This window comes from Dipodomys merriami, unplaced genomic scaffold (genome assembly GCF_024711535.1).
Source record: "Dipodomys merriami isolate MVZ:Mamm:240054 unplaced genomic scaffold, mDipMer1.0.p SCAF_1358, whole genome shotgun sequence".
Classification (NCBI taxonomy): domain Eukaryota; kingdom Metazoa; phylum Chordata; class Mammalia; order Rodentia; family Heteromyidae; genus Dipodomys; species Dipodomys merriami.
Window position 1 is genome coordinate 78593 of NW_027202669.1, and position 20170 is coordinate 98762.

General features: G+C 33.9%; 1 non-coding gene across 1 annotated transcript; it reads right to left on the bottom strand.

Annotated features, from left to right (window-relative positions):
* Positions 1–11032: 11032 nt before the first annotated feature.
* LOC138825163 (U6 spliceosomal RNA) lies at positions 11033–11142 on the bottom strand. The gene has a single exon (XR_011371362.1). It is a non-coding gene; the product is annotated as a U6 spliceosomal RNA (small nuclear RNA).
* Positions 11143–20170: the final 9028 nt, after the last annotated feature.

Consider the following 20170-nt stretch of genomic DNA (forward strand, 5'->3'; position numbering starts at 1 on the left):
AGAGAAGATCAAGAACATTAACTGGTTATATACAATGCTCCCTACCAAAGAATAAGGTAAATATATTAAGAATAAGTAGATGAGTCATAGCTCTTAAGAGCAGGTGTATAACATAGCAGGACTTATCGGATATTTCACAGTCTTACCTCTCAATATCACTGGACTTCAATTTCCAAATAGAAGACATAGATAAGATAGCAGTATTATAAAACAAGACACATCCATCTACTTCCTACAAGAGACACATTTTATTAACAAAAACAAACCCATACTCAAACTGAAAGATTGGAAGTAAAATTTTCAAGCAAATGGACACCATAAACAGACCACAGTCGAATTGCTAGAATAAGATAAAATAAAATTCAAATTGAAATTAGTAGGAATAGACATTACATATTAATAAATGCAACTCCATTAGCCCTGAATCCTGGAGCACCCCACTTCATCAACCAAATACTACTTAACCTGAAAACAAATCTCAACACATCATTGTCATCCATGGATGACCTATCCAGGAAACACTCAACCAACAAACTTAAGACCTAAAGAATTACATTGACAACCTAGCCCTAACAGACATCTACAGAATATATATCAGAATATCCATTTTTGACAGCAGCTCATGGAAGATTCTCCAAAATAGAACATATCCTATTTCACACATAAATTCTGTCCAAATTGAAAGAAAAATTATTTGAATTATCATATCTTGTCAGACCACAACAGAATAAACTTAGAATTACATAGCTTAAGCAAAAAAATTCTCAAACCCATGAAGATAACCACACGTTGTTGTTGCTGAATGACCAGTCGGACACTGAAGAGATTAGAATTTAACAAAAAGGAAGTCACAAAATACCAGCTCCTCTGGGATACAGTAAATGCAGTACTTAGAGGAAAATTTATAGCTCTGAGTGCCTACATCAAGCAATTGGGGATATCTCAAATGAATATTTTATTATGTACCACAGCTCCTTGAAAACAGGAACAATACAAAACCCAAAGCAGTAGACAGAAACAAATAAAAAAATTAAGTCAAAAATAACTAAATAGAGACAAAATAAAACTTAAAAAGAATCAACAAAACAGAATTGTATCTTTCAATAACTTAACAGACTTGAGAGTACCTTACCAAATATAAGAAGAGAAATTATATAGATAGATAAATAGAAAGCCAGCAGATAAAGATCTTTACTTGCTCTGCAACAGGTAATGGTTCTCAAATACATTTAAAGCCCCAAAAGTTAACCCCCCCCCAAAAAAAAACAAATCCTCACAGAAACAACAACCCTCTTAATAAGTGGGATAAAGATTTAAAGAGGAATCTAATTGAAGAAGAAATATGAATTGCCAATAGACACATGAATAAATATGCAACATTTCTAGCCATAAAAATGCAAATCAAGGCAACGTTGAGATTCCACCCCACCCCAGTTAGAATGACCTTTATGAAGAAAACTAATAATAACAGATGCTGGGCTTGTGGGGATGTGGCCAAAATGGAACATTACTACACTTTTTCAAATAATCTGTGAAGAAGTAGAGAGATTCCTCAATAGTGCTCACCTATGACGCAGCAATGATGTATCAAAAAATTTTGTATATATTCACAACAAAACTCTATGCTTCCATCAGAATGAATGACATTGCCCCATTTGTTAGGAAATGGAAATACTTAAAAACATGATAAGTTTAACAAGTCAGCCCCAAAGCATCATAAGAGTACATGTTTTTATTCATTTGGAAAAACTAGAATATGTTTAGGATATTCTTAGGAAAGATCGCAATAGCTCTAATAGCTATATGCATATCACCATATAAAATGATGCTTATAGAAATTAGTTCCAAAAATGGCTACAAGATGATTGTATAGTGAACTGTTTTTAGTTATGTATATTTAGTTTTACCCTTTGGTATTCACTGTTTTTGATTTCTGTATCCTTTCCCTTATACATAAGTTAATATGATTTGGGGAAGGGAAGGGAAATCACAGAAATGGCTTGAAAAAGTTTAACCAAAGCAACAGTGCTATACACTACACACTATGTTAGAAATGAACTTTACAAATTGGGGGAGTGGGTTGTCGGGGTTGGAGGAAGCAGGAGAAAATGAGGAAAGGTAACACTGTTAAAAATGTACTCATTACTTATGTAACTGTAACCCACCCCTCTGTATATCACCTTCATAATATAAAATCCAAAATAGAATAAGAGAACTCACCCAAATAGAGAAAATTAGAGACAAAAATGAGATATCACAACAGAAATAAGCAAAATTGAGAACGTTATAAGAGCGTACTTTGAAAACCTTATGCCAATCACCTGGAGAATCCTAGAGAAATTAATCCTTTCCTGTACTCTATCTGAACTAAGAAGTGACACACAAGAAGTAATGAAAATGAAATGTCAATAAAGTACTTCCCATATCGGAAAAATCTAGGACTCAATGAATGTACCATGAAATAAAGGCCTGCAAAGAATTTACAATACACAGATCTAAGTCTTCAATGGAATAGAAAGGTAAATGGAATTATTAAACATTCTATGAAGCTGGAATTAGACTCATTCCCAAATCAGAGAGGAACTCACCAAAGAAAGAGAAGTATAATCCCAGTTAGAATGGCCATTATCAAGAAAACTAACAATAGCATAAGCTGGTGTGGATGTAGCCAAATGGGAACTCTATTACGTTGATGGTGGGAAATTAAACTTGTTAAACCACTCTGGAATGCAGTATGGAGTTTCTTCAAAAGACTAAATATAGGTCTCACATTTGACCCAGTAATTCCCTTCATGGGCAGTAATCCAATAAATAACAAACAAGCTCCCATTAAAGCTACCAGAATAACCATGTTCAGGGCTCAGGCCCAAAGTTAAGGACTGGAAAAAAATTACCACTACTATTATTTGTTTTTGCAAAGACAAAACTTTTGACATAAGGTACCAATTCATTGTATTACAGTAGCTAGGATAGGACTTAAATGTAGTGGGTGATAAAATGGCCTCTTTGTTGAATATTAGGAAAAGTTGTAGGCAGTCCAAGAAAAGGGAGATTTTTTTGTTGTTATTGTTTGTCGAGGAGCTTGAAGTCTGGGCTTGGGCACTGTCCCTGAGCTCTTCAACCCAAGGTGAGTGCTCTACTTTTTGAGCCACAGTGCCACTTCTGGTTTTTTTGTAGTAAAATGGAGATAAGAGTCTCACGGACTTTCCTGCCAATGCTGGCTTCGAACCACAATCCTCAGATCTCAGCTTCCTCAGTAGCTATGATTACAGCTGGGATCCACTGGTACCAGGCTAAAAATGGGGGATTTTTAGAAAATAAAATCCACCTGTTCACCTGTGTCTAAACCTCAGATATCACTATTAGAACACTTCACTCTCAACTTATTTCATCAGACATTTGTAAATTTCCTCTTTACCTTCATGTGAGAATACTGCAGTAAATATCAATTCAGCTATGAGACTGGATCAATTGTATGGCATTGGCTAGCACATAAATCAAGAACTGTTACATCAAAACAAATGAAACCCTCATTTGGAAAGTTATTTTTCTCTTTTTATTGCAAATATGTACTTGATTATTCCTAATTTGATATTGGACCTCCTAACAGAGTGATGACATTTTCTTTCTCTTCAGCAATTGGCCATTACTCACAAATGGTCAAATATTTAAGAATTCAAAGATTTCCATTGATAATTCATTAAGCTGACCTCTAAGAAAATGTGCATTTCTGGAATTTGGTCTGTTGTCTTGTTCTTACATACACACGCTTTTTATGATTTACTTGTTCTACAAGGAATTCTATTTTTAATCATTGAGTGTCCAATTTTAGTCTCTCTGATTAGTCTTTCAGACCCTCTCTCTGGAGTCTCATTTCAGTCTGCCTCATAAAAATATTTAGTTATCTGCTACATGACTCTGAGCTTCTGATTTTTGCTTGACTTCATGTACGCTGTGATGGCAGCACTGCCTGGCTGTGCTTACTGGAATTTTGTTGTTGTTGTTGTTCTGTTTTGTTTTGTGGGTTTGTTGTTGGTTTTTTTGGTTTTTGTTTTTAAGAGGTCTAGGATTACTATTCAATGTAGTAGCTTCTCTGGGCCCCAGTGATTCCCTGGCTTAGAGTCAAGGGTTTTTTTCTCCTAAGGGTACAAAGAATAGCTGACTAAATTGCTGTTTTAATTGTCACAAAATGAGACAATCTGGCTTCCTTGCAAAGACATAAATGATCCTGTGTAACCACTTACAGAAATGATCTATCAAGTTGGTTTTTCAAGGTTGACTGTGAAAGATGTTCATTTCTAAGTCACCACCATAAAACTGATCATATCCCTTGGAGCAGACTTTTGGAAGGAAGGTTCCCCTTTCTTCCTTCTCTTTTGATAGATCAAACCATAATATTCTGCAGTTGTGGTCAGCCTGGAGAACCTTTTCCCAAGAATATTCCGTCGTGTACAAGAGGACTAACTATCAAAATAAAGGGGAAAATACTTGTCTACTACATACTGATTCACCTGGCTTATATCTGTTGTTAATTTCATTACTTCAAACACATGGATAATTTATATTGGGATTAGACAAGTGGCCAAGGATTAATGGAATAAACATTCAGTTTACTTTCATATATCCAATATTATACATTTAACCCCTTATGAAAAATTAAATCAAATTGTAGAAACAATGTATATTGTAGCACACATACACCATCATCTACTCAGAAATTCAGACTCTCTATAAATATTTATTTGGTTCAAAATAATAAAAATTTAATTAATGAATATGACTTTATGTATCATCTGAAATACTCCTCATTTATATAATTGTATATAATTTTATAGATGTCACCTAGACAGGAATTTAACATGCCTGTAGAAATCAAATTTCCATAATTTAAGTGATGTGAGAGGAGTCATACCCTCGTGTACTGTGTGGTGTGAATTTTACCATAGTGCTGAACCCTCCCAACTAATACGAAGAGTCATGTGCAATAATTTATTATTTGATGTTAAGATGAGCGCTAAGTGTAGGATACAATTTGAAATATTATATTAATTCACAGAAATGAAACAATAATGATACATTATTTGTTTAAATTTTAATGCTTCTCAATTTTACAATTCATGAAATATATTATTAAAATTAGTTTCACTTTCTTTTTTCTATAGCTACTAAAATTATATATTAAATATTCACTATTAAGAAATCAGTAATAAGTAACCTAATATTAAAATGATATACTATTAAATTGAATTATAGTTATAACAAATTGTGATGTAAAAAACATTTAATATAATTATGGGCAATATTATTTAAACTTACCAGCTTGTTATTTGTTTCCTAATTGTGTCATTTGATATTCTTGACCCAAGTCACTCTTTCACCTTTATTGTTTATTTTTCTATTTTATCTTTCTTGGTCTACTGATTGTGCATATTGTTTTCCATTTTTAATGACTAACATGTGAAAATCTGTATGCTAGTTTATTGCTTCCTATGTTAAAGTAAATTTACTGCTCTCATAGCTGTTCTACTCTTCTTTGTATAGTACAGTATTTCCCCCACTCCCATCTACTGTATTGCTGCTCTCATGTATTTTATTTTATTTTTAATTTAAATTTTATTGTCAAGGTAATGTACAGAGTGGTTATAGCTATGTAAGTAAGGAAATGAATTCATTTCTTTTCTCACTTGTTATCTTTTCCCCCATTTTTTCCCTCTTCCCTCCCAACACCACCCCCAAGATTATGTCCAACATATTGTCTTGTGAATATCACTGTTGTATAGGTTCCCCCTTTGTCTCACCAATTTGTTTTTTTCCCTTTCCTTTCCCTTGTTCAGATCAACATATTTACAATATCCAGGTATCAAATCAAATACAGTGACTACATGGGATAAACTATAGGTGGGGAAAAAACAAAAGGATAAAAAGAAATCACATAATACATTAAGAACCACAACAACAAAAAACATGTCTTGGAGCTCACTTCACTTGGAATCACCTTATACGGTCATATGTACATAGCTATTGAACTATTCTGCTCATTTACTAAGATTATCCTTGATGTACAAAATAATGCTCTCCCTATTACCCAGTAATCCCACTTCTGGGCATTTACCCAAGTGACCACAAACAATGCCTCACTAAAGCTACCAACACAATTATGTTTATCACAATATTATTTACCATAGCTAAGATATGGAATCAACCCAGTTGCCCCTCAGTAGATGAATGGATCAAGAAAATGTGACACACACACACACACACACACACACACATTCACACATACACACACACACACATGGAATACTATGCTTCCATCGGAAAGAATGATATCACCTCATTTGAAAGAAAATGGAAAATATTGGAAAAATATAAGTGAAGTAAGCCATACTTAATGAACCAAAGGTCCCATGGTTTCCCTTATTTGTAATAGTTTACATCAAAGATAATCGCATATATTTTAATTTGACATTTTGTTCTGTGCTGAGCATACAACATTAGTGCTATATTGTTTGTTAATATTTCTGCAGGCAGGTATATTTAAAGAATTACGTTCATCTTATACATTACTGAAGGAAGAACAACTAAAAGAGCAACCGCTACTAAGAAGAACAACTCCGACTTACTTAGCTTCATTCCTATGTAAGGCCAGTGTTGTCTCCTTTATCCTCATGTTGTACATTACAACTCTATACTTGGTCATCCCGTCTATCTACTACCTTTTACATTGTAAACTAAACGCCTCAGCAATTCGCGTTTGCTTTACTTTTTAAAAAAATTCTCTCTTAATGTTTGAGGTTGTGTGTGTGTGTGTGTGTGTGTGTGTGTGTGAGAGTGTGTGGTTTTACAAAGATCAGAAGACAATGTTTTTCTTCATTTAGAATACATCTTTCAAGTCATTGTAAGTTGTGGCTAATGGGAGAAGTATTTTGCTATTTAAAAGATGAAACAGAAAAGTATATTTGTTCATGTACCACAGTTGTTTTATTAGTCTGTAGTTGAAAGTTTAACTTCGATTTATATCTTGGCTGTTGTTGTGAATAAAATGTGAATAACAATGAAATACAGATATACTTAAGACTTACTAATACAGAAAAAATCATATGATTGGTGGGTCAGATGATATTTCAACTTTGTATTTCTATAGAAAACTGCAAACTACTTTCTACAATGAGAATACTAACCTGTATTTTGACCAAGAGTGAAGAAAATTTTATCTCTCTACACTCTCACCAAAATTATTACCTTTTGAGTTTTTAAAAAGGAAAGTTTTTACGATGTGCAGTACCCCAGACTGGCTTTAGACTCAAATCCTCTTACTCCAACCTCCTAACTGCTTGGACTTACTAGCCTTTACCATCACACCTGGCTCCTTTGATTTTAATAGTTATGAAGTAATATCATAGTAATTTTGAATTGCATTTCGCTATAATGACTTCTGTTCACAAAGCATTAAGCCAACATAAAAGTGGTATTAAACCCAAATTTGTAAACCCACTGGTGATTTTCAAGGATTTTGGGAAAACAGGTCTATTCAGAACTTTTGTCCATTTTTAATCGTTTCTTGTTAATCTCATCTTTAATCTCTCTATATAAAATCAATACTTAATTAAGTATAGTAGAAAGGAAAAAAATTAAGCTCCTAACATTTTTCAATTTTTAATAACATGATATTGCTTAAATCGTTTTCTGTTTATGCTTGAGACTATATAACTCAATTTAGTTATACCTTTTAAAAGGCTATACGTATTTTATTTATTTTACATTGATTCCTCTTTCCAAAGCCTGCGAGTCTAATTTCCCTTAGCTTCTTTCAGTCTCATGTAGTTCAGATTTCAAACTGAAGAATAAATGGAAGGAAGCAAATAAAAATATACATTTCCTCTCATCTGATGATGCCTCTACAAAAATGAAGAAAGAGTTCATCCTTCTTACGACCTATGAAAATATATCAAAAAGAGAATTCATTCTGCTAGGTTTTCCCTAACTTTACAATGTAACTTAAATGATGTAAAAAAACAATATACTGTTGACATACGTTTATGTTTTATCAAGTTTGTACATTTTCATATGGACTTAACCTCAATCTACAACATTCCTTCATGATTCTGTCCCTGATATTTTTAAACTACCAAGACATAAGATAATCAATTTGATGTACAGCATGAGAAGTTATCCATCTCGCTTCCTTTGAAGCAGAGCATGGTCAATAGATTACATTACATCTGGTTGTTCACTACATGTAATGGTTTCTGTAATACTTATTGCATTCTATTTAGTATTTTAAAAAACTGCTGGCTAAACTCAAAGCTCCTTCATAGAATTTTATGTTAAGTATTTCACAAGTTTTATTTCTTAATTCTTAAGATAAAATTTGCTTTTTTTTTTTGATCGTAATCTCTGTTCTTTTTTTTTTTTAATTGTATTTTATTTTATTTGAGAACATACTGTACAGAGGGGCTACAATTACATGGGCAGGATAATGCATACATTTCTTACCAAGCATTGCAGCCTCCTCCTTTGTTTACCCTTTACTTCCCTTCCCCGCCTCCCCCCTCCCCCCACCCAATTTTACCCCCCTCCCCCCACCCAATTATGCCCCCCTCCCCCCACACCGACATTGTAAAGCTGGTTTTGACATGACATTTTGTACTTCTCATTGTTGCAACAGGTCCACCTGAATCCTTAAACGACTTGTTTGTCCCCATCTCCTCCACATGTTATACTGACATCAAATATAGTGAAAGCGGGGGTTACACTGTGGGGGAGGGACATACAAAGCAACAAAGAAATAATCTTATAAATGCGTTAGAAACACATGCATAAAAGAAACGAAAACATTAAAATACATATTTAAGGGTTCATTTTCCTAACATCACATTATCTGACCTTTTCCGCTTGACTCATACCTATACTAGATATTGCAAATAATGCTCATGTTATTACCATTTTAATGTTGGGAAAAATTGTAATTAAAGGCACAAATTGTATGGCCCAAATACACACAGTGAGGAAGGAAATGAGTCAAAGTTTCCAACAGTCTTTCAGCAATACAAAATGATTAGTAAAATCTCTCCATTTTCTTACACTCTCAATTCAATATTCATTTTGTCCAAGAAATAATAGCATAGCAATGCCCATGGTGATTTTTTTCTGTCACATTTTGTCTTCAACCCAGATTGTTTTGGTGACATTGGCTTATCATGCTCAGAACTGAGCGCACAAATTGAGGTCCAAAGAGGGGCAAATTTATTCTGTCCCACATTTCGTTTCCTTTTTAAAAAGTAATAAAACTTTCAAATATAATCACTTACAGTTTTTAAGAATCCAGAAGCAAAATGAATTCACATATAATCAGTTCAAAATGCTTTAAAATTAGTAGATAATAAAACAGGCTCCCGTGAAGTAAATATTTTTCTATTTTTAAAATTATTTTTAAAGCCTTGTGCTGGATGGTCACACCTGTAATCTTGTCTACTTGGGATGTCTACTCAGGAGCACCAGATCTGTGGATAACAGTTGGAAGACAATCAGAGCAAAAAACAAAAAATTCATGAGATTATTTTTCAAAACTTTTAATGAACTACCAAAGAGCCAGGAATGGTGATGTAGCTTATATAATACCTCATCAATCTAGAGAGGAAATGCCTAGCAAGGCCTTGAAGTCCTGAGTTCAAACTCTGAGCATGCCAACACAAATGCACGAGTACTCACATGTGCGCGGGTGCGCACAGACACACACACAAACACACTTTTTCAAAACACTTTCATGTCAGTGTTTTGCATTAATTTCTTTGTTAAAGATATTATATAGGGAAAATAGGGAAAATAAACTTTTCCTTCTCAGATCATTTTCATACATTTTTATTGTAAAAATACTGTGCGCAGGGCTCAGATTTACATGAGAAAGGTAATGAGTACGTTTCCTAACAAGCATTGTTACCTCCTCCTTTATTTTCGCCCATCATCCTTTCTATCTAACCTCCACAAGTACCCTCTCCTCCCCGTTTCCCCCGCCCGGCCTAAATATAAACTTCATTTTTCATCATAGTGTCTTGTGCATCTCATTGTTACAATGGGTCAACCTGTATCCTATTTAAGCATTATGTTTTTTCCTTTCCCCTCCCCAAATTAGAGAAGTGTATATATAAGATATTGGTGCACCAACTTCAAATCCAGTGAAAACAGGTGTTATAAAGTGGGGGAGGAAAATATAAAGAATCAAAAAAAATCACATCATACATTGTAAGTCCATTAAAAACAATAGCAAGCAAGAAAAAACCACTTTTGTCAGTATCTTGGAGTACATTTTCCTTAACATCATCTTATCTAGTCATATGCACATAGCTTTTGACCTTTTTTATTTATCCCAGACATATATGAGTAACTGAAAATAAGGGAAACCAGGGGTCTTATGTTTCTTTGAACTTGTCTTACTTAACTTAATATGTTTTTTTTCCAAGTCTTTCCATTTCCTAACAAATTGAGTGATGTCATTCTTTCAGATGGAGGCATAGAATGCATCTATTTATCTATCTATCTATCTATCTATCTATCTATCTATCTATCTATCTATCTATCTATCTATCTATCTATCTATCTATCTATCTATCTATCTATCTATCTATCTATCTATCTATCTATCCATCTATCCATCTATCCATCTATCCATCTATCTATCTATCTATCTATCTATCTATCTATCTATCTATCTATCTATCTATCTATCTATCTATCTATCTATCTATCAAATTATCTTGATCATCAATTGAGGGGAATCAGAATTGGTTCCATACCTTATCTATCGTAAATAATGGGGCAGTAAACATAGTTGTGCTGGTAGTTTTTTTGTGGTCTTATTTGTGATCATTTGGGTGAATGCCCAAAAGTGGGATTGCTGGGTCATGGGGGGGCTTTATGTGGAGTCTTTTGAGGAACCTCCATACTGCTTTCCAAAGTGGTTGATCAAGTTTACACCCCCACCAAGGATTCGGTAGGGTTCCCTTCTGTCCACATACCCTCCAGCACATGTTGTAAAAATATGGAACACTTCAAGAATTTGCATGTCATGCTTGCACAGGGGCCATTCTAATCTTCTCTCTATTATTCCAATGTTATGTATTTCCTGCTGAATTAAGCACAGAACATTTTTTATATATGAAGTGTAATTCATTTTCTTTCTTTTTATTGTGAAAATACTGCACAGAGGAGTTACAATAACATGAACAAGATAATGAATACATTTCTTATCAAGCATTGTTGCCTCCTCTTTGTTTCCCCTTCCTCTCCCTTCCCAAACTCCCACTAGCTCTGACACCTGATCCTCCCCCACACCCATCAACGTTGTAAAGTTCGTTTTACGACATAACGACTTCTATATCTCATTGTTGCAATGGGTCCAACTGTATCCCAATTTAAATGATATTTTTTCCCTTCCCCTCCAAAAATTATACCAACATCAAATACAGTGAAAGCAGTCGCTAAACCATAGGGGAATGACATACAAAGCAACATAGAAATCATCTTATAAATATATTAGAAACAATTGGATTAAAGAAAAATCATTTGAATACTTATCTTTGGGTATATTTCCCTAACATCAGCTTATCTGACCTTTCCTGTTTGACTCAGACATATACTAGTTATTGCAAATAAGGGAAACCGTGAGACCTATGTTTCTTTGGGCCTGGCTTACTTAACATACTTTTGTCCAAGTCTTGTCATTTCCTAACAAATGGGACAATGTCATTCGTTCTGATGGAGGCAAAGAATTCCCTTGTGTATATATACCACATTTTCTTGATCCATTCATCTACTGAGGGGCATCTGGGTTGGTTCCATATCTTAGCTATGGTAAATAATGCTGCGAAAACATAGTTTTTTGAGTTCTGGGCATATTTTAGACATGAGACCCTTGTCCGTTGTATGGCTAATGAAGATCTCCGAATCCGTGGGCTTTCTATTGATCTTGCTAGCTATGTCCTTTGCCATGCAGAAGCTCTGCAATTTCATGCAATCCAATAAGTCCAATTTTTTTTTGATTTGTTGTGTTTCTGGGTCTCTATTAAGAAAATTATGGGATTTGCAAGGATACTTAGAGTTTCTCCTATTCCATCCTGTAATTTTTTCAGACTGTCTGTTTTAACTCCAAGGTGTTTGGTCCATTTGGAGTTGATTCTTGTGCAGGGTGATATATAAGGATCTAGCTTTAGTTTTCTACAAGTAGTTAACCAAATGTGACAGCACATTTACTGAAAAGGCTGTCTTTCTTCTATTCTATTTTTTAGATTCCTTATCGAATATTAGATGGCTACAGGTCTGTAGGTACATTTCTGGGTTTTCAATTCTATTCCATTGGTCCTGAGGTTTGTTCTTGTGCCAGTTCCAAGCTGTTTTGTCTACTTTGGCTTTGTAGTAGATTTTGGAATTTGATATTGATATTACTCCAGCACTGTTCTTTCTGTTAAATATCGTTTTTTTCTATTCCGTGTCTTTTGTTCCATGTGAATTTTTGGATTGTCTGTTTTATTTTCTTGAAGAATGAAGTTTGAATATTAATAGGTATCACATTGTATTTGTAGATAGCCTTGGGAAGTATTGCCATTTTCATGATGTTGATCTTTCCAATCACGGAGCATGGGTGTTTTTGCCACTTTCTAAGTTCTGTTTTGATTTCCTTTTTCTGTTTTTTTAAGTTTTCATCATAGAGGTCCTTCACTTCTTTGCTAAAGTTAATTCTTAGATATTTCATTTTTTGTGAGGCTATTATGAATGGAGTTACTTTCCTATTCAAGCCACACTTTTCTCATTGTCGGCATACAGAAAAACCATTGATTTTTGAAGGTTAATTTTATACCCCTCTACTTTGCCAAAGTTTTGAATCATCTTGAGTAATTTTGGAGTGGAGTCCATGGGATTCTTTAAATACAAATCATGTCATCTGCAAAGAGAGAGAGTTTTACTTCTTCTTTCCCTATTTAGATCCCCTTTATGTTAGCATCTTGCATTATTTCTGTAGCTAGGCATTCTAATACAAGATTGAAGAGCAGTTGAGAGAGTGGACATACTTGTCTCAGTCCTGATTTTAAAGGAATTGGCTTTAGTTTTTCACCATTGAGTATAATGGTGGCTGTAGGTTTGTCATATACAGCCTTTATTGTATTGAGGAATGTTTCATGGATTCCTAATTTTTCCAGAACCTTGATAATAAAGGGGTGTTAGATCTTGTCAAATGCTTTTTCTGCATCTATTGAAATAACCATATGGTTCTCATCCTTGTTTTTGTTGATGTGATGAATAATGTTAATTGATTTGTGAATATTGAACCAGCTTTGCATCCCTGAAATTGAATCCTGTTTGATCATAGTGTATAATTTATTGGAGTAATTGCTGAAGTCGATTTGCCAACATTTTGTTCAGAAGTTCTGCATCAATATTCATCAAAGAAATTGGTCTATAGTTCTCTTTCTTTAATGAGTCCTTTCCTGGTTTTGGGATGAGGGTGATTATGGCTTCAAAGAATGAGTTTGGTAGTGAACTTTCTCTTTCTATTTAATTGAAGAGTTGGAGGAGTATTTGTGTGAGCTCTGCTTTGAAGGCCTTGTAGAATTTTGCTGTAAAGCCATCTGATCCTGGGCTTTTCTTAGATGGGAGGTCTCTTATGGCTGTTTTTATTTTAAGGCTTGATATGGGCCTGTTAAGATGGCTTGACTCATCTTGTTTCAGTTTCGGCATGTCCATATTTGCTTGGAAAAGGCCTATTTCTGCAAAGTTCTCAAACTTATTAACAAAAAGTTTCGAGAAGTATTTCCATATAATGTTATCAATCTTGTTTGTTTCTGTGGTGATGTTTCCATTCTCTTCTCTGAGTTTATTTGGGTGTGTTCTCTTGTTTTTCTAATAAGATTTGCTAACCGTCTCTCACTTGTGTTAATTTTTTCGAAGAAACAACTCTTTTTTTTATTCTTTCCATGTTGTTATTGGATTTTAATTCATTTAATTCTGATTTAATTTTGATTATTTATTTCAATCTCCTGGATTGGGTTTTATCTTGCTGCTCTTTTTCAAGGATGCTTGATGTCTCATTAAATTATTGGTTTCAGATCTCTCCAGTTAGTTGATGTAGGAACTCAAATATATAAACTTGTCTCTGAGTACTCCCTTTGCTCTCTCCCAGAGGAGCTGGGAGTGTGTGTGTTCATTTTTGTTGAATATCATGACCACTTGAATTTCATTTCTAACCTCTTCCATGATCCACTGGTGGCTCAACAGTGTGTTGTTTAGCCTCCACTTGTTACAGGAATTTCTTTGGTGGCTTTAGGTGTTGAGTTATATTTTTTGCCTTGTCATCTGGGAGAATGCAAGGTATAACTTCAATATTTTAATGTTTCTTTACAAGTTTGGTTTGTGACCTAAAATGTGTTCTATTTCGGAAAATGTTCCATGTGCTGTTGGGAAGAACGTGTATGCTGATGCTGCTGGGTGGAATATTCGGTAGATTTCTGTTAAATCTAGTTGATCTATGCAATTGTTAAGGTCTGCAGTTTCTCTGTTGAGTTTTTCCCGAGTTGATCTATCTAGTGTGATAAAGTCCTGAACAATTAATGCCTTTGGATATATGTGAGATTTGAGAGAAAGTACGATTTTCTGAAACTAGACAATTCATCAAAAAGTAAGTCGTGAAATTTTAGAACCATGTACTTCTTACCTAAGCACACATTTAAGAATAAAGGCAATATTGACATGACAAAAACAAAATAAGTCCAGATATTTGTTGTTCAAGAGATGTGTAGGAGGAGAAATACAATTATCCTATACAACCACCTGTCTTAATGGACACTGCAGCAAGTGGTAAGGTTTGTTAAAAGTTTTAATGTTTTAAATATATTTAATTTTGGGAATTTGCTTATATATGCCATAATTAGGACTGTTTGGCAGGTCATAAAACTTTTCTATAAAGTATTTAAGATTGACGGTAGTAGACATTCTACTAAGTATGTTCATTTTCAGAAACTTTACTAATGAGAAGTTGCAAAGTCTTTGTGTAAAGAATTCAAGTGAAGAGTTAAGACTTTGTTAACTACACAGCTTATGTTAAAACTTTAGGGCTTCCTTACTTTATATTTTAGCGAGGAACAAATGATGATATAAGCCATATACAATTCATGAGATGAGTCATAAATAGTCATCTTAGTTGGTAACTTTAAAGACTACACATAGCCTATAAAACTCTTGTTGAACATCATAATCTTAGCCAGTTTTAAATATACAGGAATATGAGAAAATAGTAAAACCTAATATGTAGTACACCATCAAATACTGAAAACACTGGTAATTGTTTTGTTTTATATTTTATTAATCATTAATATTTAATAATTGGCTTTATTTATTTGTATTATTGTTTCCCTTGTTGTAATATAATACAACTTTTTGTAAGTCGTACTTTGAGAAGGTTACTGGGATGGCAAAACCATTTTTATAGGTGCATGTGAATTTATAAAGAGGAAAATTAAGAACAAAATATTTATTAAAAAATCTTCAAGTAAAGTGTGAATCAGGAGTATTGATAAATGTCCAGACCTAAAATCTTAGCCCTAGGCTGAAGCAGCGGTATTACAGAGTTGAGGCCACAAATGTGAGAGACTGTGTTTTGTTTTGTTTTATATTTTGATTTTGTTGATCATTGCGGTTGAAATCCGGGGCCTGGGTGCTGTTCCTCAGCTCAAGGCTACTGCTATCACCTGAGCCACAGCACCACTTTCGTCTTTTTCTACTTATGTGGTGCTGAGGAATTAAACCAGGACCTCATGCATGCATGACAAGTAATCTACCACTGAGCGACCTTCCCAGCTCCTGAGAGACTGTTTTAAAAAATAATCTAAAAATTATTTGCTTTCTGCTTTGGGTTATATAATGAAATATATGAATATGAATATAGATCTATAGCTATATCTATCTATCTATCTATCATCTATCTATCTATCTATCTATCTATCTATCTATCTATCTATCTATCTATCTATCTATCTATCTATCTATCTATCTATAGTCTGATATGGTGCTTGAATTCTTGGCTTGGGAACTCTCCTTATGATCTTCAGCTCAAGGCGACCCCTCTACCGCTTGAGCCACAGAGCCACTTCCAGTTTTCTAGTGGTTTATTGTAGATGAGAATCTCATGGACTTTCCTGCCTGTGCTGGCTTTGAACCAAGGTCCTCAAATCTCAGCCTCCTGAGTAGCTAGAATTTCAGGCAGGAACCACAGCATCAGGCTCTTTTTATATTTTTGTGAATTGTCATACTTTGAAATTTATTTTAACTTCGGCCACTTAATCCTTTTCAAAGTCATGAAATATCTCTGAGAGTTTGCTTCTGTGAAGATTGTTTTTGCATTTATAATTTCTTCTTAGTCATTTTTATTTTTATCAAAATCACTTTATATTTTATGTTGATGTGTTATCATACATCAGATACCTTCAAATGTACATTTAGAGTCTAAAGATAGCAGTATGAATATTCTCATACAACTCTTGTTTATCTGTTATGCACTTTCATTATTATGATATTTCTCTGTCTTTTTTCTCTCTCATTCATTCTCTTTCTCTTTCTGGCTCCATGTCTTCTACTTAGAATTTCTGCTGGTCTACTATTATACTTCAGGATCCACTGATTTTGGGGGAACATGATAGGGACCATCAGTTATCCTTGCATTCTTCGAGAGTTGTAACAGTGACGTGATATTATTCTTTGCCATTCTAAATGGCAAGAATTCCCTTTCACTTTTACTACTATTATAAATTTTTTATATTTCATATAAAATATTATATATTTTATCTCATAGGAATCATTGGGACATATAAGATACTTTTAAACTGTGACCTAAATGTTCTTTTTCTTTTACAAACATCATTTTTCTTTTATTATCAGTAAGGAAATACATGTAATGAAAACAAATCTATCCTATGGAAAGTAGACCGAAGTTGTTCACAGGGATGAAGAACAAGCTAATGGGGGAAGTAAGTACAAAGGATGCCCATCATAGAGCACAGATCCTCAGAATAGTTTATCATGAACACTTTGTGAGAAGGACAAGGTGCTGGGAACTAGAGATTAAGTCACGGAACACTTCATATATATGCACTATATTTATATATGTATATTTGTATATGCCATTATATATGTACACATTTATGTTACTATATACACAAATACACACATACATTTACACTTGCATACATGCACACCTGGAGAAAGACACATAGTCACAGCCAACACAAGTTTCACTACTTGCTGAATATGCCTTAGATTGAATGTTTGGAACAAAATATGTTCAAGATGTATTTGTCTCTAAGAGTTCTTTTACCACTCCTCTTATCTCTTAAAACTGGTTGGTTTTGACAGAACTGACTTGCAAAATTCAGTACAAGTGATAGCAAGTCATTCAGAAATCTCAGTAAGTAAAGGTCATATGCTGATTCCCTGCTTCGCATGGAATGCTTGCTCTTGTAGACACTCTCAACAACCAAAGCAGCAGGAGATTATCCTGGTATAGAATAAAGTTATAAGGCTTTAAATGGCATCCTTCCTTGACCTCTTTTCCAACAGCCATCTTCATTTCCTAAGCACATGAGTGAGTCCTCAGAAGACTGGAGCTCAGGTCAACATTTAACCAACCCATGTGAAAAGTCCTATGTTAGAAATGTTGACTGAGGTATTGCTGATTTCCTGACCAAGAAAATAAGAAAAAAGTAAGTATTTTAATGTATTAAAATTTGAGAATAATTTGTAACCTGTCAAGAAATATGTATAACACAATTAAAGCAACTGACAAAAATGATGTGTGTTTCATTTATGTGCTCTTGAACTTGGCGAGTGATTTTCGGTGTGTCCACACAAGTAGAATCAGATTAAATCAAACCAGTATTTCTTCATTTAAATACATGGAAAGGATACAGATTGATCCATTGTAACAATGATATCGACAAGACACACTATCAGAGGGAGGGTGGAGGAGGGGTTGGGGAGGTGTAAATGGCAAGGATGGGAGGGGGAAAAACAAAAGAGGGCTTAAAACATTCAGTAAGAAATGTACTCATTACATGAGTTATGTAACTGTGACCCCTCTGTACAGTATCTTTACAATAAAAATATATATTAAAAAGATACAAGGAAAATTTCTGTACTTATAGGAAGTTGTATTTGTCACTCAATATCAGTAAGGTATTGGTTTTAGGACCACAGGCATAATAAAACTTTGGATACTCAAATTCTCTACATAAACACAGTATATTATTTACATTAGAATCAGCCGACAACTTTAACTGGTTTTCCTACAAATTTATAGAATAGTGTACCTATGGAAAGATATATAAATATTGCATTTTCATATTGGATTACATATCCTTTCAAGTGTTGTCTAAAATTAACCTACACTAAAATCATTGTCATTGATATCCTTCTCAAGATTGCAAATGTTTGGACTTTCAGGTGACCTTTCACAAAGCTCATACCTCAAACATAACTTTTTAGTTTGTTCATGAAATCATAGGAACATAAACATATGGCATAAAATGTTAATTACCTTTATCTGCTGTCATTAATGTAGTATAACTAATACAATTAAGTATATATCGTGATGGAAAGAAGATTCTACCTTGTAAATACATGATTGCAGGCATGTACACACACACACACACAAACGCACATGCACACACACACACACACTCACATATATTTACCACTCCAACTCGAGTTAGTTTCCTGATATTGGTTCTTAGACAATGATCTAATAATCAAACTTTCTTGCCTAGACATAAAATACATTTATAGTTCCAAATATACAAAAACACCTGATCATTAAAAAAAGGAGAATATTTAAGAGAACCACCCAGCTCCTGAGCTATCTATTCCCTGATTTCATTCATTCATGATGATGCATTTTTCATATAATATTTAAAAATATTTTTGTTTCTCTGATTAGCAAACAAAAATATGCTGTCATAAAATACAAAATGTAGGTAAAATTACTTGTTTTTAATATACCTTATCAAAGACTTCTGTTTCCTTCTTGTAGAGTGTTTCTGACATATGCCCTAATGTCTAATATTAAGTTACAAAGGACATGCCATATTCTTAATTAATTTTTCCTAAAGGTTATGCTATGGAGTTGATTCTTATTTGTTTTCTTATGCTAAATTAAATTTTGTTTTTATGTTACTTCCAAGCCATTTGAAATATCAAAAAGAACGGGAAATTCACATACTCAATGCTATAAATTTTCCTCTGTGTATTACCTGTGCTGTTGTGTCAAAGAGGAGGTAGAATTTTGTGTGTTAACTTGCACTGAATTCCATAAACGCTGGAACTTCCCTCCATATTTCTTCAGTGACTCATTGATGATTTAGCAATGTGTTATTCAGTCTCTGTGAGTTTCGCAATTTTCTGTGATGCCTTTTGATGTTGAGATCTAATTTGGTCCCATCGTGGTCTGACAGGATACAAGGAATAACTTCATTTTTATTTTTGAATTTCACATATTTTCCTTGTGATCTACGATATGATCTATTTTGGACAACATTCCATGGGCTGCTGAGAGAAATATATATTGTGAAACTGCTAGGTAAAATATTCTGTAGATATCTGTTAGGTATAGCTTGTCAATGCAGTTATTTAGTTCTGAAGTTTTTTGCTAAGTTTTGACCTGGATATCCTGTCCAGAGGTAAGAATGATGTGTTCAAGCAATCAACAATGTGTTTGGATATATGCATGTTTTTATGTCAATTCGCATTTGTTTGATGAATTTGGGATCTCTAGGATTCAGGGCACTGATGTTTAGAATTGTTATATCCCCAGATGGATAGTTCTCTTTATCAATATTTAATGTCCTTCTTTGTCTCTTTTTACTTTCATACCACTTGAATTTAAAACCTATTTTATCCAATATTAGTATGGCTACTGTGGCCTGTTTATGAAGTCCATTTTTAATTTGTAATGGTGATGTACAGAATTGTTACAATTACATGTCAGATAATGAGCACATTTCTTTTTGAACAGTGGCACGTCTTCCCTAATGTTCTCCCAGTTTTTCCCTTCCAACCTCCCTCCCCCACAAGTTGTATAGTTCATTTTCAATGTAGTGTCTATTGAGTTGCACTGCTGCATTTGTTGACTCTT